This window comes from Oncorhynchus gorbuscha, unplaced genomic scaffold, assembly GCF_021184085.1.
Source record: "Oncorhynchus gorbuscha isolate QuinsamMale2020 ecotype Even-year unplaced genomic scaffold, OgorEven_v1.0 Un_scaffold_762, whole genome shotgun sequence".
NCBI lineage: Eukaryota > Metazoa > Chordata > Actinopteri > Salmoniformes > Salmonidae > Oncorhynchus > Oncorhynchus gorbuscha.
Genome location: NW_025745799.1, coordinates 301,443 through 324,279, shown reverse-complemented (window position 1 = coordinate 324,279; position 22,837 = coordinate 301,443). Strand labels below are relative to the sequence as shown.

Here is a 22,837-nt window from a genome sequence, read left to right as displayed (position 1 = left end):
CTCCACTCCTTACTCTCTCTTTCCTCACTCCTTACTCTCTCTTTCTCCACTCCTTACTCTCGCTTTCTCCACTCCTTACTCTCTCTTTCTGTCTATCTCCACTCCTTACTCTCTCTTTATGTCTTTCTCCACTCCTTACTCTCTCTCTCTGTCTTTCTCCACTCCTTACTCTCTCTTTCTGTCTTTCTCCACTCCTTACTCTCTCTTTCTGTCTTTCTCCACTCCTTACTCTCTCTCTCTCTGTCTTTCTCCACTCCTTACTCTCTCTTTCTGTCTTTCTCCACTCCTTACTCTCTATTTATGTCTTTCTCCACTCCTTACTCTCTCTCTCTGTCTTTCTCCACTCCTTACTCTCTCTTTCTGTCTTTCTCCACTCATTACTCTCTCTCTCTGTCTTTCTCCACTCCTTACTCTCTCTTTCTGTCTGTAATCCTTAAACTGGGCATTGTCAAGGCCGGTTAGCTCAGTTGGTTAGAGCGTTGTGCTAATAACGCGAAGGTCGCGGGTTCGATACCCGTACTGGCCAGGAGAATTTGTTTTTACTTTACTGTGTATGTCTACAGTGTCACATAACTCTATTGATTGGGGTCTACAATGTACATTTTAAATTAGTAGTATAACTCTCTCTCTCTGTCTTTCTCCACTCCTTACTCTTTTTCTCTCTCTGTCTTTCTCCACTACTTACTCTCTCTTTCTGTCCTTCTCCACTCATTAATCTCTCTCCCTGTCTTTCTCCACTCCTTACTCTCTCTTTCTGTCTTTCTCCACTCCTTACTGTCTCTTTCTGTCTTTCTCCACTCCTTACTCTCTCTTTCCTCTCCATCTCTTCTTTCTCCACTCCTTACTCTCGCTTTCTCCACTCCTTACTCTCTCTTTCTGTCTTTCTCCACTCCTTACTCTCTCTTTCTGTCTTTCTCCACTCCTTACTCTCTCTCTCTGTCTTTCTCCACTCTTACTCTCTCTTTCTCTTTCTCCACTCCTTACTCTCTCTTTCTGTCTGTAATCCGTAAACTGGGCATTATCAAGGCCGGTTAGCTCAGTTGGTTAGAGCGTTGTGCTAATTTCGAAGGTCGCGGGTTCGATCCCGTACTGGCCAGGAGAATTTGTTTTTACTTTACTGTGTATGTCTACAGTGTCACATAACTCTATTGATTGGGGTCTACAATGTACATTTTAAATTAGTAGTATAACTCTCTCTCTCTGTCTTTCTCCACTCCTTACTCTTTTTTCTCTCTCTGTCTTTCTCCACTACTTTCTGTCTTTCTCCACTCCTTACTCTCTCTTTCTGTCTTCTCCACTCATTAATCTCTCTCCCTGTCTTTCTCCACTCCTTACTCTCTCTTTCTGTCTTTCTCCTCTCCTTACTCTCTCTTTCTGTCTTTCTCCACTCCTTACTCTCTCTTTCTGTCTTTCTCCACTCCTTTCTCTTTATGTCTTTCTCCACTCCTTACTCTCTCTTTCTGTCTTTCTCCACTCCTTACTCTCTCTTTCTGTCTTTCTCCACTCCTTACTCTCTCTTTCTCTCCTTACTCTGTCTTTCTCCACTCCTTACTCTCTCTTTCTGTCTTTCTCCACTCCTTACTCTCTCTTTCTGTCTTTCTCCACTCATTAATCTCTCTCCCTGTCTTTCTCCACTCCTTACTCTCTCTTTCTGTCTTTCTCCACTCCTTACTCTCTCTTTCTGTCTTTCTCCACTCCTTACTCTCTCTTTCTGTCTTTCTCCACTCCTTACTCTCTCTTTCTCCACTCCTTGCTCTCTCTTTCTCCACTCCTTTCTCTTTCTCCACTCCTTACTCTCTCTTTCTGTCTTTCTCCAGTCCTTACTATCTCTTTCTGTCTTTCTCCACTCCTTGATTGATTGGGGTCTACAATGTACATTTTAAATTAGTAGTATAACTCTCTCTCTCTGTCTTTCTCCACTCCTTACTCTGTTTTTCTCTCTCTGTCTTTCTCCACTCCTTACTCTCTCTTTCCCCACTCCTTACTCTCTCTTTCTCCACTCCTTACTCGCTTTCTCCACTCTTACTCTCTCTTTCTGTCTTTCTCCACTCCTAACTCTCTCTTTCTGTCTTTCTCCACTCCTTCTCTCTCTCTCTGTCTTTCTCCACTCCTTACTCTCTCTTTCTGTCTTTCTCCACTCCTTACTCTCTCTTTCTGTCTTTCTCCACTCCTTACTCTCTCTCTCTGTCTTTCTCCACTCCTTACTCTCTCTTTCTGTCTTTCTCCACTCCTTACTCTCTATTTATGTCTTTCTCCACTCCTTACTCTCTCTCTCTGTCTTTCTCCACTCCTTACTCTCTCTTTCTGTCTTTCTCCACTCCTTACTCTCTCTCTCTGTCTTTCTCCACTCCTTACTCTCTCTCTCTGTCTTTCTCCACTCCTTACTCTCTCTTTATGTCTTTCTCCACTCCTTACTCTCTCTTTCTGTCTTTCTCCACTCCTTACTCTCTCTTTCTGTCTATCTCCACTCCTTACTCTCTCTGTATGTCTTTCTCCACTCCTTACTCTCTCTTTATGTCTTTCTCCACTCCTTACTCTCTCTCTCTGTCTTTCTCCACTCCTTACTCTCTCTTTCTGTCTTTCTCCACTCCTTACTCTCTCTGTATGTCTTTCTCCACTCCTTACTCTCTCTTTCTGTCTTTCTCCACTCCTTACTCTCTCTTTCTGTCTTTCTCCACTCCTTACTCTCTCTTTCTGTCTGTAATCCGTAAAGTGAGCTTTATCAAGGCCGGTTAGCTCAGTTGGTTAGAGCGTCGTGCTAATAACGCGAAGGTCGTGGGTTCGATACCCGTACTGGCCAGGATCATTTGTTTTTACTTTACTGTGTATGTCTACAGTGTCACATAACACTATTGATTGGGGTCTACAATGTACATTTTAAATTAGTAGTATAACTCTCTCTCTCTGTCTTTCTCCACTCCTTACTCTGTTTTTCTCTCTCTGTCTTTCTCCACTACTTACTCTGTCTTTCTCCACTCCTTAGTCTCTCTATCTGTCTTTCTCCACACCTTACTCTCTCTTTCTGTCTTTCTCCACTCCTTACTCTCTCTTTCTGTCTTTCTCCACTCCTTACTCTCTCTTTCTGTCTTTCTCCACTCCTTACTCTCTCTTTCTGTCTTTCTCCACTCCTTACTCTCTCTTTCTCCACTCCTTACTCTCTCTTTCTCCACTCCTTACTCTCTCTTTCTCCACTCCTTACTCTCTCTTTCTGTCTTTCTCCACTCCTTACTCTCTCTTTCTGTCTTTCTCCACTCCTTACTCTCTCTTTCTCCACTCCTTACTCTCTCTCTGTCTTTCTCCACTCCTTACTCTCTCTTTCTGTCTTTCTCCACTCCTTACTCTCTCTTTCTGTCTTTCTCCACTCCTTACTCTCTCTCTCGTCTTTCTCCACTCCTTACTCTCTCTTTCTCACTCCTTACTTCTCTTTCTCCACTCCTTCTGTCTTTCTCCACTCCTTACTCTCTCTTTCTGTCTATCTCCACTCCTTACTCTCTCTTTATGTCTTTCTCCACTCCTTACTCTCTCTCTGTCTTTCTCCACTCCTTACTCTCTCTTTCTGTCTTTCTCCACTCCTTACTCTCTCTTTCTGTCTTTCTCCACTCCTTACTCTCTCGCTCTGTCTGTCTCCACTCCTTACTCTCTCTTTCTGTCTTTCTCCACTCCTTACTCTCTCTTTCTGTCTTTCTCCACTCCTTACTCTCTCTCTTTCTGTCTTTCTCCACTCCTTACTCTCTCTTTCTGTCTTTCTCCACTCCTTACTCTTTCTCCACTCCTTACTCTCTCTTTCTCCACTCCTTACTCTCTCTTTCTCCATTCCTTACTCTCTCTCTCTTTCTGTCTTTCTCCACTCCTTACTCTCTCTTTCTGTCTTTCTCCACTCCTTACTCTCTCTTTCTGTCTTTCTCCTCCTTACTCTCTCTTTCTGTCTTTCTCCACTCCTTACTCTCTCTTTCTGTCTTTCTCCACTCCTTACTCTCTCTTTCTCCACTCCTTACTCTCTCTTTCTCCACTCCTTACTCTCTCTTTCTCCACTCCTTACTCTCTCTTTCTGTCTTTCTCCACTCCTTACTCTCTCTTTCTGTCTTTCTCCACTCCTTACTCTCTCTCTGTCTTTCTCCACTCCTTACTCTCTCTTTCTGTCTTTCTCCACTCCTTACTCTCTCTTTCTGTCTTTCTCCACTCCTTACTCTCTCTCTCGTCTTTCTCCACTCCTTACTCTCTCTTTCCTCACTCCTTACTCTCTCTTTCTCCACTCCTTACTCTGTTTTTCTCTCTCTGTCTTTCTCCACTACTTACTCTGTCTTTCTCCACTCCTTAGTCTCTCTATCTGTCTTTCTCCACACCTTACTCTCTCTTTCTGTCTTTCTCCACTCCTTACTCTCTCTTTCTGTCTTTCTCCACTCCTTACTCTCTCTTTCTGTCTTTCTCCACTCCTTACTCTCTCTTTCTGTCTTTCTCCACTCCTTACTCTCTCTTTCTCCACTCCTTACTCTCTCTTTCTCCACTCCTTACTCTCTCTTTCTCCACTCCTTACTCTCTCTTTCTGTCTTTCTCCACTCCTTACTCTCTCTTTCTGTCTTTCTCCACTCCTTACTCTCTCTTTCTCCACTCCTTACTCTCTCTCTGTCTTTCTCCACTCATTACTCTCTCTTTCTGTCTTTCTCCAATCCTTACTCTCTCTTTTGTCTTTCTCCACTCCTTACTCTCTCTCTGTCTTTCTCCACTCCTTACTCTCTCTTTCCTCACTCCTTACTCTCTCTTTCTCCACTCCTTACTCTCGCTTTCTCCACTCCTTACTCTCTCTTTCTGTCTATCTCCACTCCTTACTCTCTCTTTATGTCTTTCTCCACTCCTTACTCTCTCTCTGTCTTTCTCCACTCCTTACTCTCTCTTTCTGTCTTTCTCCACTCCTTACTCTCTCTTTCTGTCTTTCTCCACTCCTTACTCTCTCTCTGTCTGTCTCCACTCCTTACTCTCTCTTTCTGTCTTTCTCCACTCCTTACTCTCTCTTTCTGTCTTTCTCCACTCCTTACTCTCTCTTTCTGTCTTTCTCCACTCCTTACTCTCTCTTTCTGTCTTTCTCCCTCCTTACTCTCTCTTTCTCCACTCCTTACTCTCTCTTTCTCCACTCCTTACTCTCTCTTTCTCCATTCCTTACTCTCTCTCTCTTTCTGTCTTTCTCCACTCCTTACTCTCTCTTTCTGTCTTTCTCCACTCCTTACTCTCTCTTTCTGTCTTTCTCCACTCCTTACTCTCTCTTTCTGTCTTTCTCCACTCCTTACTCTCTCTTTCTGTCTTTCTCCACTCCTTACTCTCTCTTTCTCCACTCCTTACTCTCTCTTTCTCCACTCCTTACTCTCTCTTTCTCCACTCCTTACTCTCTCTTTCTGTCTTTCTCCACTCCTTACTCTCTCTTTCTGTCTTTCTCCACTCCTTACTCTCTCTTTCTGTCTTTCTCCACTCCTTACTCTCTCGCTCTGTCTGTCTCCACTCCTTACTCTCTCTTTCTCCACTCCTTACTCTCTCTTTCTCCACTCCTTACTCTCTCTCTGTCTTTCTCCACTCCTTACTCTCTCTTTCTGTCTTTCTCCACTCCTTACTCTCTCTTTCTGTCTTTCTCCACTCCTTACTCTCTCGCTCTGTCTGTCTCCACTCCTTACTCTCTCTTTCTGTCTTTCTCCACTCCTTACTCTCTCTTTCTGTCTTTCTCCACTCCTTACTCTCTCTTTCTGTCTTTCTCCACTCCTTACTCTCTCTTTCTGTCTTTCTCCACTCCTTACTCTCTCTTTCTCCACTCCTTACTCTCTCTTTCTCCACTCCTTACTCTCTCTTTCTCCATTCTTACTCTCTCTCTCTTTCTGTCTTTCTCCACTCCTTACTCTCTCTTTCTGTCTTTCTCCACTCCTTACTCTCTCTTTCTGTCTTTCTCCACTCCTTACTCTCTCTTTCTGTCTTTCTCCACTCCTTACTCTCTCTTTCTGTCTTTCTCCACTCCTTACTCTCTCTTTCTCCACTCCTTACTCTCTCTTTCTCCACTCCTTACTCTCTCTTTCTCCACTCCTTACTCTCTCTTTCTGTCTTTCTCCACTCCTTACTCTCTCTTTCTGTCTTTCTCCACTCCTTACTCTCTCTCTGTCTTTCTCCACTCCTTACTCTCTCTTTCTGTCTTTCTCCACTCCTTACTCTCTCTTTCTGTCTTTCTCCACTCCTTACTCTCTCTCTCTGTCTTTCTCCACTCCTTACTCTCTCTTTCCTCACTCCTTACTCTCTCTTTCTCCACTCCTTACTCTCGCTTTCTCCACTCTTACTCTCTCTTTCTGTCTATCTCCACTCCTTACTCTCTCTTTATGTCTTTCTCCACTCCTTACTCTCTCTCTCTGTCTTTCTCCACTCCTTACTCTCTCTTTCTGTCTTTCTCCACTCCTTACTCTCTCTTTCTGTCTTTCTCCACTCCTTACTCTCTTGCTCTGTCTGTCTCCACTCCTTACTCTCTCTTTCTGTCTTTCTCCACTCCTTACTCTCTCTTTCTGTCTTTCTCCACTCCTTACTCTCTCTTTCTGTCTTTCTCCTCTCCTTACTCTCTCTTTCTGTCTTTCTCCACTCCTTACTCTCTCTTTCTGTCTTTCTCCACTCCTTACACTCTCTTTCTGTCTTTCTCCACTCCTTACTCTCTCTTTCTGTCTTTCTCCACTCCTTACTATCTCTCTCAGTCTTTCTCCAGTCCTTACCCTCTCTTTCTGTCTTTCTCCACTCCTTACTCTCTCTTTCTGTCTTTCTCCACTCCTTACTCTCTCTCTCAGTCTTTCTCCAGTCCTTACTCTCTCTTTCTGTCTTTCTCCACTCCTTACTCTCTCTTTCTGTCTTTCTCCACTCCTTACTCTCTCTCTCAGTCTTTCTCCAGTCCTTACTCTCTCTCTCTCTCTGTCTTTCTCCACTCATTACTCTCTCTCTCTGTCTTTCTCCACTCCTTACTCTCTCTCTCAGTCTTTCTCCAGTCCTTACTCTCTCTCTCTGTCTTTCTCCACTCCTTACTCTCTCTGTCTTTCTCCACTCCTTACTCTCTCTTTCTGTCTTTCTCCACTCATTACTCTCTCTCTCTGTCTTTCTCCAGTCCTTACTCTCTCTCTCTGTCTTTCTCCACTCCTTAATCTCTCTTTCTGTCTTTCTCCACTCCTTACTCTCTCTTTCTGTCTTTCTCCACTCCTTACTCTCTCTTTCTGTCTTTCTCCACTCCTTACTCTCTCTCTCTGTCTTTCTCCACTCCTTACTCTCTCTTTCCTCACTCCTTACTCTCTCTTTCTCCACTCCTTACTCTCGCTTTCTCCACTCCTTACTCTCTCTTTCTGTCTTTCTCCACTCCTTACTCTCTCTTTCTGTCTTTCTCCACTCCTTACTCTCTCTCTCTGTCTTTCTCCACTCCTTACTCTCTCTTTCTGTCTTTCTCCACTCCTTACTCTCTCTTTCTGTCTTTCTCCACTCCTTACTCTCTCTTTCTGTCTGTAATCCGTAAACTGGGCATTATCAAGGCCGGTTAGCTCAGTTGGTTAGAGCGTTGTGCTAATAACGCGAAGGTCGCGGGTTCGATACCCGTACTGGCCAGGAGAATTTGTTTTTACTTTACTGTGTATGTCTACAGTGTCACATAACTCTATTGATTGGGGTCTACAATGTACATTTTAAATTAGTAGTATAACTCTCTCTCTCTGTCTTTCTCCACTCCTTACTCTTTTTCTCTCTCTGTCTTTCTCCACTACTTACTCTGTCTTTCTCCACTCCTTACTCTCTCTTTCTGTCCTTCTCCACTCATTAATCTCTCTCCCTGTCTTTCTCCACTCCTTACTCTCTCTTTCTGTCTTTCTCCTCTCCTTACTCTCTCTCTCTGTCTTTCTCCACTCCTTACTCTCTCTTTCTGTCTTTCTCGACTCCTTACTCTCTCTTTATGTCTTTCTCCACTCCTTACTCTCTCTTTCTGTCTTTCTCCACTCCTTACTCTCTCTTTCTGTCTTTCCCCACTCCTTACTCTCTTTTTCTCCACTCCTTACTCCCTCTTTCTCCACTCCTTACTCTCTCTTTCTGTCTTTCTCCACTCCTTACTCTCTCTTTCTGTCCTTCTCCACTCATTAATCTCTCTCCCTGTCTTTCTCCACTCCTTACTCTCTCTTTCTGTCTTTCTCCACTCCTTACTCTCTCTTTCTGTCTTTCTCCACTCCTTACTCTCTCTTTCTGTCTTTCTCCACTCCTTACTCTCTCTTTCTCCACTCCTTGCTCTCTCTTTCTCCACTCCTTACTCTCTCTTTCTCCACTCCTTACTCTCTCTTTCTGTCTTTCTCCAGTCCTTACTATCTCTTTCTGTCTTTCTCCACTCCTTGATTGATTGGGGTCTACAATGTACATTTTAAATTAGTAGTATAACTCTCTCTCTCTGTCTTTCTCCACTCCTTACTCTGTTTTTCTCTCTCTGTCTTTCTCCACTCCTTACTCTCTCTTTCCTCACTCCTTACTCTCTCTTTCTCCACTCCTTACTCTCGCTTTCTCCACTCCTTACTCTCTCTTTCTGTCTATCTCCACTCCTTACTCTCTCTTTATGTCTTTCTCCACTCCTTACTCTCTCTCTCTGTCTTTCTCCACTCCTTACTCTCTCTTTCTGTCTTTCTCCACTCCTTACTCTCTCTTTCTGTCTTTCTCCACTCCTTACTCTCTCTCTCTGTCTGTCTCCACTCCTTACTCTCTCTTTCTGTCTTTCTCCACTCCTTACTCTCTATTTATGTCTTTCTCCACTCCTTACTCTCTCTCTCTGTCTTTCTCCACTCCTTACTCTCTCTTTCTGTCTTTCTCCACTCCTTACTCTCTCTCTCTGTCTTTCTCCACTCCTTACTCTCTCTCTCTGTCTTTCTCCACTCCTTACTCTCTCTTTATGTCTTTCTCCACTCCTTACTCTCTCTTTCTGTCTTTCTCCACTCCTTACTCTCTCTTTCTGTTTTTCTCCACTCCTTACTCTCTCTGTATGTCTTTCTCCACTCCTTACTCTCTCTTTATGTCTTTCTCCACTCCTTACTCTCTCTCTCTGTCTTTCTCCACTCCTTACTCTCTCTTTCTGTCTTTCTCCACTCCTTACTCTCTCTGTATGTCTTTCTCCACTCCTTACTCTCTCTTTCTGTCTTTCTCCACTCTTTACTCTCTCTTTCTGTCTTTCTCCACTCCTTACTCTCTCTTTCTGTCTGTAATCCGTAAAGTGAGCTTTATCAAGGCCGGTTAGCTCAGTTGGTTAGAGCGTCGTGCTAATAACGCGAAGGTCGTGGGTTCGATACCCGTACTGGCCAGGATAATTTGTTTTTACTTTACTGTGTATGTCTACAGTGTCACATAACACTATTGATTGGGGTCTACAATGTACATTTTAAATTAGTAGTATAACTCTCTCTCTCTGTCTTTCTCCACTCCTTACTCTTTTTTTCTCTCTCTGTCTTTCTCCACTACTTACTCTGTCTTTCTCCACTCCTTAGTCTCTCTATCTGTCTTTCTCCACACCTTACTCTCTCTTTCTGTCTTTCTCCACTCCTTACTCTCTCTTTCTGTCTTTCTCCACTCCTTACTCTCTCTTTCTGTCTTTCTCCACTCCTTACTCTCTCTTTCTGTCTTTCTCCACTCCTTACTCTCTCTTTCTCCACTCCTTACTCTCTCTTTCTCCACTCCTTACTCTCTCTTTCTCCACTCCTTACTCTCTCTTTCTGTCTTTCTCCACTCCTTACTCTCTCTTTCTGTCTTTCTCCACTCCTTACTCTCTCTTTCTCCACTCCTTACTCTCTCTCTGTCTTTCTCCACTCCTTACTCTCTCTTTCTGTCTTTCTCCACTCCTTACTCTCTCTTTCTGTCTTTCTCCACTCCTTACTCTCTCTCTCGTCTTTCTCCACTCCTTACTCTCTCTTTCCTCACTCCTTACTCTCTCTTTCTCCACTCCTTACTCTCGCTTTCTCCACTCCTTACTCTCTCTTTCTGTCTATCTCCACTCCTTACTCTCTCTTTATGTCTTTCTCCACTCCTTACTCTCTCTCTGTCTTTCTCCACTCCTTACTCTCTCTTTCTGTCTTTCTCCACTCCTTACTCTCTCTTTCTGTCTTTCTCCACTCCTTACTCTCTCGCTCTGTCTGTCTCCACTCCTTACTCTCTCTTTCTGTCTTTCTCCACTCCTTACTCTCTCTTTCTGTCTTTCTCCACTCCTTACTCTCTCTTTCTGTCTTTCTCCACTCCTTACTCTCTCTTTCTGTCTTTCTCCACTCCTTACTCTCTCTTTCTCCACTCCTTACTCTCTCTTTCTCCACTCCTTACTCTCTCTTTCTCCATTCCTTACTCTCTCTCTCTTTCTGTCTTTCTCCACTCCTTACTCTCTCTTTCTGTCTTTCTCCACTCCTTACTCTCTCTTTCTGTCTTTCTCCACTCCTTACTCTCTCTTTCTGTCTTTCTCCACTCCTTACTCTCTCTTTCTGTCTTTCTCCACTCCTTACTCTCTCTTTCTCCACTCCTTACTCTCTCTTTCTCCACTCCTTACTCTCTCTTTCTCCACTCCTTACTCTCTCTTTCTGTCTTTCTCCACTCCTTACTCTCTCTTTCTGTCTTTCTCCACTCCTTACTCTCTCTCTGTCTTTCTCCACTCCTTACTCTCTCTTTCTGTCTTTCTCCACTCCTTACTCTCTCTTTCTGTCTTTCTCCACTCCTTACTCTCTCTCTCGTCTTTCTCCACTCCTTACTCTCTCTTTCCTCACTCCTTACTCTCTCTTTCTCCACTCCTTACTCTCGCTTTCTCCACTCCTTACTCTCTCTTTCTGTCTATCTCCACTCCTTACTCTCTCTTTATGTCTTTCTCCACTCCTTACTCTCTCTCTCTGTCTTTCTCCACTCCTTACTCTCTCTTTCTGTCTTTCTCCACTCCTTACTCTCTCTTTCTGTCTTTCTCCACTCCTTACTCTCTTGCTCTGTCTGTCTCCACTCCTTACTCTCTCTTTCTGTCTTTCTCCACTCCTTACTCTCTCTTTCTGTCTTTCTCCACTCCTTACTCTCTCTTTCTGTCTTTCTCCACTCCTTACTCTCTCTTTCTGTCTTTCTCCACTCCTTACTCTCTCTTTCTGTCTTTCTCCACTCCTTACACTCTCTTTCTGTCTTTCTCCACTCCTTACTCTCTCTTTCTGTCTTTCTCCACTCCTTACTATCTCTCTCAGTCTTTCTCCAGTCCTTACCCTCTCTTTCTGTCTTTCTCCACTCCTTACTCTCTCTTTCTGTCTTTCTCCACTCCTTACTCTCTCTCTCAGTCTTTCTCCAGTCCTTACTCTCTCTTTCTGTCTTTCTCCACTCCTTACTCTCTCTTTCTGTCTTTCTCCACTCCTTACTCTCTCTCTCAGTCTTTCTCCAGTCCTTACTCTCTCTCTCTCTCTGTCTTTCTCCACTCATTACTCTCTCTCTCTGTCTTTCTCCACTCCTTACTCTCTCTCTCAGTCTTTCTCCAGTCCTTACTCTCTCTCTCTGTCTTTCTCCACTCCTTACTCTCTCTGTCTTTCTCCACTCCTTACTCTCTCTTTCTGTCTTTCTCCACTCATTACTCTCTCTCTCTGTCTTTCTCCAGTCCTTACTCTCTCTTTCTGTCTTTCTCCACTCCTTACTCTCTCTTTCTGTCTTTCTCCACTCCTTACTCTCTCTCTCGTCTTTCTCCACTCCTTACTCTCTCTTTCCTCACTCCTTACTCTCTCTTTCTCCACTCCTTACTCTGTCTTTCTCCACTCCTTACTCTCTCTTTCTGTCTATCTCCACTCCTTACTCTCTCTTTATGTCTTTCTCCACTCCTTACTCTCTCTCTGTCTTTCTCCACTCCTTACTCTCTCTTTCTGTCTTTCTCCACTCCTTACTCTCTCTTTCTGTCTTTCTCCACTCCTTACTCTCTCGCTCTGTCTGTCTCCACTCCTTACTCTCTCTTTCTGTCTTTCTCCACTCCTTACTCTCTCTTTCTGTCTTTCTCCACTCCTTACTCTCTCTTTCTGTCTTTCTCCACTCCTTACTCTCTCTTTCTGTCTTTCTCCACTCCTTACTCTCTCTTTCTCCCTCCTTACTTCTCTTTCTCCACTCCTTACTCTCTCTTTCTCCATTCCTTACTCTCTCTCTCTTTCTGTCTTTCTCCACTCCTTACTCTCTCTTTCTGTCTTTCTCCACTCCTTACTCTCTCTTTCTGTCTTTCTCCACTCCTTACTCTCTCTTTCTGTCTTTCTCCACTCCTTACTCTCTCTTTCTGTCTTTCTCCACTCCTTACTCTCTCTTTCTCCACTCCTTACTCTCTCTTTCTCCACTTTACTCTCTCTTTCTCTTACTCTCTCTTTCTGTCTTTCTCCACTCCTTACTCTCTCTTTCTGTCTTTCTCCACTCCTTACTCTCTCTCTGTCTTTCTCCACTCCTTACTCTCTCTTTCTGTCTTTTCCACTCCTTACTCTCTCTTTCTGTCTTTCTCCACTCCTTACTCTCTCTCTGTCTTTCTCCACTCCTTACTCTCTCTTTCTGTCTCCTTACTCTCTCTTTCTCCACTCCTTACTCTGTCTTTCTCCACTCCTTACTCTCTCTTTCTGTCTATCTCCACTCCTTACTCTCTCTTTATGTCTTTCTCCACTCCTTACTCTCTCTCTCTGTCTTTCTCCACTCCTTACTCTCTCTTTCTGTCTTTCTCCACTCCTTACTCTCTCTTTCTGTCTTTCTCCACTCCTTACTCTCTTGCTCTGTCTGTCTCCACTCCTTACTCTCTCTTTCTGTCTTTCTCCACTCCTTACTCTCTCTTTCTGTCTTTCTCCACTCCTTACTCTCTCTTTCTGTCTTTCTCCACTCCTTACTCTCTCTTTCTGTCTTTCTCCACTCCTTACTCTCTCTTTCTGTCTTTCTCCACTCCTTACACTCTCTTTCTGTCTTTCTCCACTCCTTACTCTCTCTTTCTGTCTTTCTCCACTCCTTACTATCTCTCTCAGTCTTTCTCCAGTCCTTACCCTCTCTTTCTGTCTTTCTCCACTCCTTACTCTCTCTTTCTGTCTTTCTCCACTCCTTACTCTCTCTCTCAGTCTTTCTCCAGTCCTTACTCTCTCTTTCTGTCTTTCTCCACTCCTTACTCTCTCTTTCTGTCTTTCTCCACTCCTTACTCTCTCTCTCAGTCTTTCTCCAGTCCTTACTCTCTCTCTCTCTCTGTCTTTCTCCACTCATTACTCTCTCTCTCTGTCTTTCTCCACTCCTTACTCTCTCTCTCAGTCTTTCTCCAGTCCTTACTCTCTCTCTCTGTCTTTCTCCACTCCTTACTCTCTCTGTCTTTCTCCACTCCTTACTCTCTCTTTCTGTCTTTCTCCACTCATTACTCTCTCTCTCTGTCTTTCTCCAGTCCTTACTCTCTCTCTCTCTGTCTTTCTCCACTCCTTATTCTCTCTTTCTGTCTTTCTCCACTCCTTACTCTCTCTTTCTGTCTTTCTCCACTCCTTACTCTCTCTTTCTGTCTTTCTCCACTCCTTACTCTCTCTCTCTGTCTTTCTCCACTCCTTACTCTCTCTTTCCTCACTCCTTACTCTCTCTTTCTCCACTCCTTACTCTCGCTTTCTCCACACCTTACTCTCTCTTTCTGTCTTTCTCCACTCCTTACTCTCTCTTTCTGTCTTTCTCCACTCCTTACTCTCTCTCTCTGTCTTTCTCCACTCCTTACTCTCTCTTTCTGTCTTTCTCCACTCCTTACTCTCTCTTTCTGTCTTTCTCCACTCCTTACTCTCTCTTTCTGTCTGTAATCCGTAAAGTGAGCATTATCTAAGGCCGTTTAGCTCAGTTGGTTAGAGCGTTGTGCTAATAACGCGAAGGTCGCGGGTTCATTACCCGTACTGGCCAGGAGAATTTGTTTTTACTTTACTGTGTATGTCTACAGTGTCACATAGCTCTATTGATTGATTGGGGTCTACAATGTACATTTTAAATTAGTAGTATAACTCTCTCTCTCTGTCTGTCTCCACTCCTTACTCTCTCTCTCTGTCTTTCTCCACTCCTTACTCTCTCTTTCTGTCTTTCTCCACTCCTTACTCTCTCTTTCTGTCTTTCTCCACTCCTTACTCTCTCTTTCTGTCTTTCTCCACTCCTTACTCTCTCTTTCTGTCTTTCTCCACTCCTTACACTCTCTTTCTGTCTTTCTCCACTCCTTACTCTCTCTTTCTGTCTTTCTCCACTCCTTACTATCTCTCTCAGTCTTTCTCCAGTCCTTACCCTCTCTTTCTGTCTTTCTCCACTCCTTACTCTCTCTTTCTGTCTTTCTCCACTCCTTACTCTCTCTCTCAGTCTTTCTCCAGTCCTTACTCTCTCTTTCTGTCTTTCTCCACTCCTTACTCTCTCTTTCTGTCTTTCTCCACTCCTTACTCTCTCTCTCAGTCTTTCTCCAGTCCTTACTCTCTCTCTCTCTCTGTCTTTCTCCACTCCTTACTCTCTCTGTCTTTCTCCACTCATTACTCTCTCTCTCTGTCTTTCTCCACTCCTTACTCTCTCTCTCAGTCTTTCTCCAGTCCTTACTCTCTCTCTCTGTCTTTCTCCACTCCTTACTCTCTCTGTCTTTCTCCACTCCTTACTCTCTCTTTCTGTCTTTCTCCACTCCTTACTCTCTCTCTCAGTCTTTCTCCAGTCCTTACTCTCTCTTTCTGTCTTTCTCCACTCCTTACTCTCTCTTTCTGTCCTTCTCCACTCATTAATCTCTCTCCCTGTCTTTCTCCACTCCTTACTCTCTCTTTCTGTCTTTCTCCACTCCTTACTCTCTCTTTCTGTCTTTCTCCACTCCTTACTCTCTCTTTCTGTCTTTCCCCACTCCTTACTCTCTCTTTCTGTCTTTCTCCACTCCTTACTCTCTCTCTCTGTCTTTCTCCACTCCTTACTCTCTCTTTCCTCACTCCTTACTCTCTCTTTCTCCACTCCTTACTCTCTCTTTCTGTCTTTCTCCACTCCTTACTCTCTCTTTCTGTCTATCTCCACTCCTTACTCTCTCTTTATGTCTTTCTCCACTCCTTACTCTCTCTCTCTCTGTCTTTCTCCACTCCTTACTCTCTCTTTCTGTCTTTCTCCACTCCTTACTCTCTCTTTCTGTCTTTCTCCACTCCTTACTCTCTCTCTCTGTCTTTCTCCACTCCTTACTCTCTCTTTCTGTCTTTCTCCACTCCTTACTCTCTATTTATGTCTTTCTCCACTCCTTACTCTCTCTCTCTGTCTTTCTCCACTCCTTACTCTCTCTTTCCTCACTCCTTACTCTCTCTTTCTCCACTCCTTACTCTCGCTTTCTCCACTCCTTACTCTCTCTTTCTGTCTATCTCAACTCCTTACTCTCTCTTTATGTCTTTCTCCACTCCTTACTCTATCTCTCTGTCTTTCTCCACTCCTTACTCTCTCTCTCTGTCTTTCTCCACTCCTTACTCTCTCTTTCTGTCTTTCTCCACTCCTTACTCTCTCTTCGATACCCGTACTGGCCAGGAGATTTTGTTTTTACTTTACTGTGTATGTCTACAGTGTCACATAACTCTATTGATTGGGGTCTACAATGTACATTTTAAATTACTAGTATAACTCTCTCTCTCTGTCTTTCTCCACTCCTTACTCTGTTTTTCTCTCTCTGTCTTTCTCCACTACTTACTCTGTCTTTCTCCTCTCCTTACTCTCTCTCTCTGTCTTTCTCCACTCCTTACTCTCTCTTTCTGTCTTTCTCCACTCCTTACTCTCTCTCTCTGTCTTTCTCCACTCCTTACTCTGTTTTTCTCTCTCTGTCTTTCTCCACTACTTACTCTGTCTTTCTCCTCTCCTTACTCTCTCTCTCTGTCTTTCTCCACTCATTACTCTCTCTTTCTGTCTTTCTCCACTCCTTACTCTCTCTCTCTGTCTTTCTCCACTCCTTACTCTCTCTTTCTGTCTTTCTCCACTCCTTACTCTCTCTTTCTGTCTTTCTCCACTCCTTACTCTCTCTTTCTGTCTTTCCCCACTCCTTACTCTCTTTTTCTCCACTCCTTACTCTCTCTTTCTCCACTCCTTACTCTCTCTTTCTGTCTTTCTCCACTCCTTACTCTCTCTTTCTGTCTTTCTCCACTCCTTACTCTCTCTTTCTGTCTTTCTCCAATCCTTACTCTCTCTTTCTGTCTTTCTCCACTCCTTACTCTCTCTTTCTGTCTTTAATCCGTAAAGTTGAGCATTATCAAGGCAGGTTAGCTCAGTTGGTTAGAGCGTTGTGCTAATAACGCGAAGGTCGCGGGTTCGATACCCGTACTGGCCAGGAGAATTTGTTTTTACTTTACTGTGTATGTCTACAGTGTCACATAACTCTATTGATTGGGGTCTACAATGTACATTTTAAATTAGTAGTATAACTCTCTCTCTCTCTGTCTTTCTCCACTCCTTACTCTTTTTTTCTCTCTCTGTCTTTCTCCACTACTTACTCTGTCTTTCTCCACTCCTTACTCTCTCTCTCTGTCTTTCTCGACTCCTTACTCTCTATGTCTTTCTCCACTCCTTACTCTCTCTTTCTGTCTTTCTCCACTCCTTACTCTCTCTTTCTGTCTTTCTCCACTCCTTACTCTCTCTTTCTGTCTTTCTCCACTCCTTACTCTCTCTTTCTCCACTCCTTACTCTCTCTTTCTCCACTCCTTACTCTCTCTTTCTCCACTCCTTACTCTCTCTTTCTGTCTTTCTCCACTCCTTACTATCTCTTTCTGTCTTTCTCCACTCCTTACTCTCTCTTTCTGTCCTTCTCCACTCATTAATCTCTCTCTCTGTCTTTCTCCACTCCTTACTCTCTCTTTCTGTCTTTCTCCACTCCTTACTCTCTCTTTCTGTCTTTCTCCACTCCTTACTCTCTCTTTCTGTCTTTCCCCACTCCTTACTCTCTCTTTCTGTCTTTCTCCACTCCTTACTCTCTCTCTGTCTTTCTCCACTCCTTATTCTCTCTTTCCTCACTCCTTACTCTCTCTTTCTCCACTCCTTACTCTCGCTTTCTCCACTCCTTACTCTCTCTTTCTGTCTATCTCCACTCCTTACTCTCTCTTTATGTCTTTCTCCACTCCTTACTCTCTCTCTCTCTGTCTTTCTCCACTCCTTACTCTCTCTTTCTGTCTTTCTCCACTCCTTACTCTCTCTTTCTGTCTTTCTCCACTCCTTACTCTCTCTCTCTGTCTTTCTCCACTCCTTACTCTCTCTTTCCTCACTCCTTACTCTCTCTTTCTCCACTCCTTACTCTCGCTTTCTCCACTCCTTACTCTCTCTTTCTGTCTATCTCCACTCCTTACTCTCTCTGTATGTCTTTCTCCACTCCTTACTCTCTCTTTATGTCTTTCTCCACTCCTTACTCTCTCTCTCTGTCTTTCTCCACTCCTTACTCTCTCTTTCTGTCTTTCTCCACTCCTTACTCTCTATTTATGTCTTTCTCCACTCCTTACTCTCTCTTTCTCCACTCCTTACTCTCTCTTTCAGTCTTTCTCCACTCCTTACTCTCTCTTTCTGTCTTTCTCCACTCCTTACTCTCTCTTTCTGTCTTTCTCCACTCCTTACACTCTCTTTCTGTCTTTCTCCACTCCTTACTCTCTCTTTCTGTCTTTCTCCACTCCTTACTATCTCTCTCAGTCTTTCTCCAGTCCTTACCCTCTCTTTCTGTCTTTCTCCACTCCTTACTCTCTCTTTCTGTCTTTCTCCACTCCTTACTCTCTCTCTCAGTCTTTCTCCAGTCCTTACTCTCTCTTTCTGTCTTTCTCCACTCCTTACTCTCTCTTTCTGTCTTTCTCCACTCATTACTCTCTCTCTCAGTCTTTCTCCAGTCCTTACTCTCTCTCTCTCTCTGTCTTTCTCCACTCCTTACTCTCTCTGTCTTTCTCCAGTCCTTACTCTCTCTCTCTGTCTTTCTCCACTCCTTACTCTCTCTCTCTCAGTCTTTCTCCAGTCCTTACTCTCTCTCTCTGTCTTTCTCCACTCCTTACTCTCTCTGTCTTTCTCCACTCCTTACTCTCTCTTTCTGTCTTTCTCCACTCATTACTCTCTCTCTCTGTCTTTCTCCAGTCCTTACTCTCTCTCTCTGTCTTTCTCCACTCCTTAATCTCTCTTTCTCTCTTTCTCCACTCCTTACTCTCGCTTTCTCCACTCCTTACTCTCTCTTTCTGTCTATCTCCACTCCTTACTCTCTCTTTATGTCTTTCTCCACTCCTTACTCTCTCTCTCTGTCTTTCTCCACTCCTTACTCTCTCTTTCTGTCTTTCTCCACTCCTTACTCTCTCTCTGTCTTTCTCCACTCCTTACTCTCTCTTTCCTCACTCCTTACTCTCTCTTTCTCCACTCCTTACTCTCGCTTTCTCCACTCCTTACTCTCTCTTTCTGTCTATCTCCACTCCTTACTCTCTCTGTATGTCTTTCTCCACTCCTTACTCTCTCTTTATGTCTTTCTCCACTCCTTACTCTCTCTCTCTGTCTTTCTCCACTCCTTACTCTCTCTTTCTGTCTTTCTCCACTCCTTACTCTCTATTTATGTCTTTCTCCACTCCTTACTCTCTCTTTCTCCACTCCTTACTCTCTCTTTCAGTCTTTCTCCACTCCTTACTCTCTCTCTCTGTCTTTCTCCACTCCTTACTCTCTCTTTCTGTCTTTCTCCACTCCTTACTCTCTCTTTCTGTCTTTCTCCACTCCTTACTCTCTCTTTCTGTCTTTTTCCACTCCTTACTCTCTATTTATGTCTTTCTCCACTCCTTACTCTCTCTTTCCTCACTCCTTACTCTCTCTTTCTCCACTCCTTACTCTCGCTTTCTCCACTCCTTACTCTCTCTTTCTGTCTATCTCCACTCCTTACTCTCTCTTTCTGTCTTTCTTCACTCCTTACTCTCTCTCTCTGTCTTTCTCCACTCATTACTCTCTCTTTCTGTCTTTCTCCACTCCTTACTCTCTCTTTCTGTCTTTCTCCACTCCTTACTCTCTCTTTCTGTCTTTCTCCACTCCTTACTCTCTCTTTCTGTCTTTTTCCACTCCTTACTCTCTATTTATGTCTTTCTCCACTCCTTACTCTCTCTCTCTGTCTTTCTCCACTCCTTACTCTCTCTTTCTGTCTTTCTCCACTCCTTACTCTCTCTCTCTGTCTTTCTCCACTCCTTACTCTCTCTTTCTGTCTTTCTCCACTCCTTACTCTCTCTTTCTGTCTTTCTCCACTCCTTACTCTCTCTTTCTGTCTGTAATCCGTAAAGTGAGCTTTATCAAGGCCGGTTAGCTCAGTTGGTTAGAGCGTAGTGCTAATAATGCGAAGGTCGCGGGATCGATACCCGTACTGGCCAGGAGAATTTGTTTTTACTTTACTGTGTATGTCTACAGTGTCACATAACTCTATTGATTGGGGTCTACAATGTACATTTTAAATTAGTAGTATAACTCTCTCTCTCTGTCTTTCTCCACTCCTTACTCTGTTTTTCTCTCTCTGTCTTTCTCCACTACTTACTCTGTCTTTCTCCACTCCTTAGTCTCTCTATCTGTCTTTCTCCACACCTTACTCTCTCTTTCTGTCTTTCTCCACTCCTTACTCTCTCTTTCTGTCTTTCTCCACTCCTTACTCTCTCTTTCTCCACTCCTTACTCTCTCTTTCTGTCTTTCTCCACTCCTTACACTCTCTTTCTGTCTTTCTCCACTCCTTACTCTCTCTTTCTGTCTTTCTCCACTCCTTACTCTCTCTCTGTCTTTCTCCACTCCTTACTCTCTCTTTCTGTCTTTCTCCACTCCTTACTCTCTCTTTCTGTCTTTCTCCACTCCTTACTCTCTCTCTCGTCTTTCTCCACTCCTTACTCTCTCTTTCCTCACTCCTTACTCTCTCTTTCTCCACTCCTTACTCTCGCTTTCTCCACTCCTTACTCTCTCTTTCTATCTCCACTCCTTACTCTCTCTTTATGTCTTTCTCCACTCCTTACTCTCTCTCTCTGTCTTTCTCCACTCCTTACTCTCTCTTTCTGTCTTTCTCCACTCCTTACTCTCTCTTTCTGTCTTTCTCCACTCCTTACTCTCTCGCTCTGTCTATCTCCACTCCTTACTCTCTCTTTCTGTCTTTCTCCACTCCTTACTCTCTCTTTCTGTCTTTCTCCACTCCTTACTCTCTCTTTCTGTCTTTCTCCACTCCTTACTCTCTCTTTCTGTCTTTCTTCACTCCTTACTCTCTCTTTCTCCACTCCTTACTCTCTCTTTCTCCACTCCTTACTCTCTCTTTCTGTCTTTCTCCACTCCTTACTCTCTCTTTCTGTCTTTCTCCACTCCTTACTCTCTCTCTCTGTCTTTCTCCACTCATTACTCTCTCTTTCTGTCTTTCTCCACTCCTTACTCTCTCTTTCTGTCTTTCTCCACTCCTTACTCTCTCTTTCCTCACTCCTTACTCTCTCTTTCTCCACTCCTTACTCTCGCTTTCTCCACTCCTTACTCTCTCTCTTTCTGTCTATCTCCACTCCTTACTCTCTCTTTCTGTCTTTCTCCACTCCTTACTCTCTCTCTCTGTCTTTCTCCACTCATTACTCTCTCTTTCTGTCTTTCTCCACTCCTTACTCTCTCTTTCTGTCTTTCTCCACTCCTTACTCTCTCTTTCTGTCTTTCTCCACTCCTTACTCTCTCTTTCTGTCTTTTTCCACTCCTTACTCTCTATTTATGTCTTTCTCCACTCCTTACTCTCTCTCTCTGTCTTTCTCCACTCCTTACTCTCTCTTTCTGTCTTTCTCCACTCCTTACTCTCTCTCTCTCTGTCTTTCTCCACTCCTTACTCTCTCTTTCTGTCTTTCTCCACTCCTTACTCTCTCTTTCTGTCTTTCTCCACTCCTTACTCTCTCTTTCTGTCTGTAATCCGTAAAGTGAGCTTTATCAAGGCCGGTTAGCTCAGTTGGTTAGAGCGTCGTGCTAATAATGCGAAGGTCGCTGGATCGATACCCGTACTGGCCAGGAGAATTTGTTTTTACTTTACTGTGTATGTCTACAGTGTCACATAACTCTATTGATTGGGGTCTACAATGTACATTTTAAATTAGTAGTATAACTCTCTCTCTCTGTCTTTCTCCACTCCTTACTCTGTTTTTCTCTCTCTGTCTTTCTCCACTACTTACTCTGTCTTTCTCTCCTTAGTCTCTCTATCTGTCTTTCTCCACACCTTACTCTCTCTTTCTGTCTTTCTCCACTCCTTACTCTCTCTTTCTGTCTTTCTCCACTCCTTACTCTCTCTTTCTCCACTCCTTACTCTCTCTTTCTGTCTTTCTCCACTCCTTACACTCTCTTTCTGTCTTTCTCCACTCCTTACTCTTTCTTTCTGTCTTTCTCCACTCCTTACTCTCTCTCTGTCTTTCTCCACTCCTTACTCTCTCTTTCTGTCTTTCTCCACTCCTTACTCTCTCTTTCTGTCTTTCTCCACTCCTTACTCTCTCTCTCGTCTTTTCTCCACTCCTTACTCTCTCTTTCCTCACTCCTTACTCTCTCTTTCTCCACTCCTTACTCTCTTTCTCCACTCCTTACTCTCTCTTTCTATCTCCACTCCTTACTCTCTCTTTATGTCTGTCTCCACTCCTTACTCTCTCTTTCTGTCTTTCTCCACTCCTTACTCTCTCTTTCTGTCTTTCTCCACTCCTTACTCTCTCTTTCTGTCTTTCTCCACTCCTTACTCTCTCGCTCTGTCTGTCTCCACTCCTTACTCTCTCTTTCTGTCTTTCTCCACTCCTTACTCTCTCTTTCTGTCTTTCTCCACTCCTTACTCTCTCTTTCTGTCTTTCTCCACTCCTTACTCTCTCTTTCTGTCTTTCTTCACTCCTTACTCTCTCTTTCTCCACTCCTTACTCTCTCTTTCTCCACTCCTTACTCTCTCTTTCTCCACTCCTTACTCTCTCTTTCTGTCTTTCTCCACTCCTTACTCTCTCTTTCTGTCTTTCTCCACTCCTTACTCTCTCTTTCTGTCTTTCTCCACTCCTTACTCTCTCTTTCTGTCTTTCTCCACTCCTTACTCTCTCTTTCTCCACTCCTTACTCTCTCTTTCTCCACTCCTTACTCTCTCTTTCTCCACTCCTTACTCTCTCTTTCTGTCTTTCTCCACTCCTTACTCTCTCTTTCTGTCTTTCTCCACTCCTTACTCTCTCTTTCTGTCTTTCTCCACTCCTTACTCTCTCTCTGTCTTTCTCCACTCCTTACTCTCTCTTTCTGTATTTCTCCACTCCTTACTCTCTCTTTCTGTCTTTCTCCACTCCTTACTCTCTCTTTCTGTCTTTCTCCACTCCTTACTCTCTCTTTCTCCACTCCTTACTCTCTCTTTCTCCACTCCTTACTCTCTCTTTCTCCACTCCTTACTCTCTCTTTCTGTCTTTCTCCACTCCTTACTCTCTCTTTCTGTCTTTCTCCACTCCTTACTCTCTCTTTCTGTCTTTCTCCACTCCTTACTCTCTCTCTGTCTTTCTCCACTCCTTACTCTCTCTTTCTGTCTTTCTCCACTCCTTACTCTCTCTTTCTGTCTTTCTCCACTCCATACTCTCTCTCTCGTCTTTCTCCACTCCTTACTCTCTCTTTCCTCACTCCTTACTCTCTCTTTCTCCACTCCTTACTCTCGCTTTCTCCACTCCTTACTCTCTCTTTCTATCTCCACTCCTTACTCTCTCTTTATGTCTTTCTCCACTCCTTACTCTCTCTCTCTGTCTTTCTCCACTCCTTACTCTCTCTTTCTGTCTTTCTCCACTCCTTACTCTCTCTTTCTGTCTTTCTCCACTCCTTACTCTCTCGCTCTGTCTATCTCCACTCCTTACTCTCTCTTTCTGTCTTTCTCCACTCCTTACTCTCTCTTTCTGTCTTTCTCCAC

At 43.7% G+C, this 22,837-nt stretch overlaps 8 non-coding genes across 8 annotated transcripts; all 8 read left to right on the top strand.

Annotated features, from left to right (window-relative positions):
* Positions 1 to 452: 452 nt before the first annotated feature.
* trnai-aau lies at positions 453 to 526 on the top strand. Its single transcript has one exon. It is a non-coding gene; the product is annotated as a tRNA-Ile (tRNA).
* Positions 527 to 2,726: 2,200 nt separating this feature from the next.
* trnai-aau lies at positions 2,727 to 2,800 on the top strand. Its single transcript has one exon. It is a non-coding gene; the product is annotated as a tRNA-Ile (tRNA).
* A 4,725-nt stretch (positions 2,801 to 7,525) lies between these two features.
* trnai-aau lies at positions 7,526 to 7,599 on the top strand. Its single transcript has one exon. It is a non-coding gene; the product is annotated as a tRNA-Ile (tRNA).
* Positions 7,600 to 9,246: 1,647 nt separating this feature from the next.
* trnai-aau lies at positions 9,247 to 9,320 on the top strand. The gene has a single exon. It is a non-coding gene; the product is annotated as a tRNA-Ile (tRNA).
* A 4,490-nt stretch (positions 9,321 to 13,810) lies between these two features.
* On the top strand, positions 13,811 to 13,884 carry trnai-aau. Its single transcript has one exon. It is a non-coding gene; the product is annotated as a tRNA-Ile (tRNA).
* Positions 13,885 to 16,214: 2,330 nt separating this feature from the next.
* On the top strand, positions 16,215 to 16,288 carry trnai-aau. The gene has a single exon. It is a non-coding gene; the product is annotated as a tRNA-Ile (tRNA).
* Positions 16,289 to 19,242: 2,954 nt separating this feature from the next.
* On the top strand, positions 19,243 to 19,316 carry trnai-aau. The gene has a single exon. It is a non-coding gene; the product is annotated as a tRNA-Ile (tRNA).
* A 1,559-nt stretch (positions 19,317 to 20,875) lies between these two features.
* trnai-aau lies at positions 20,876 to 20,949 on the top strand. Its single transcript has one exon. It is a non-coding gene; the product is annotated as a tRNA-Ile (tRNA).
* The last annotated feature ends 1,888 nt before the right edge of the window (positions 20,950 to 22,837 follow it).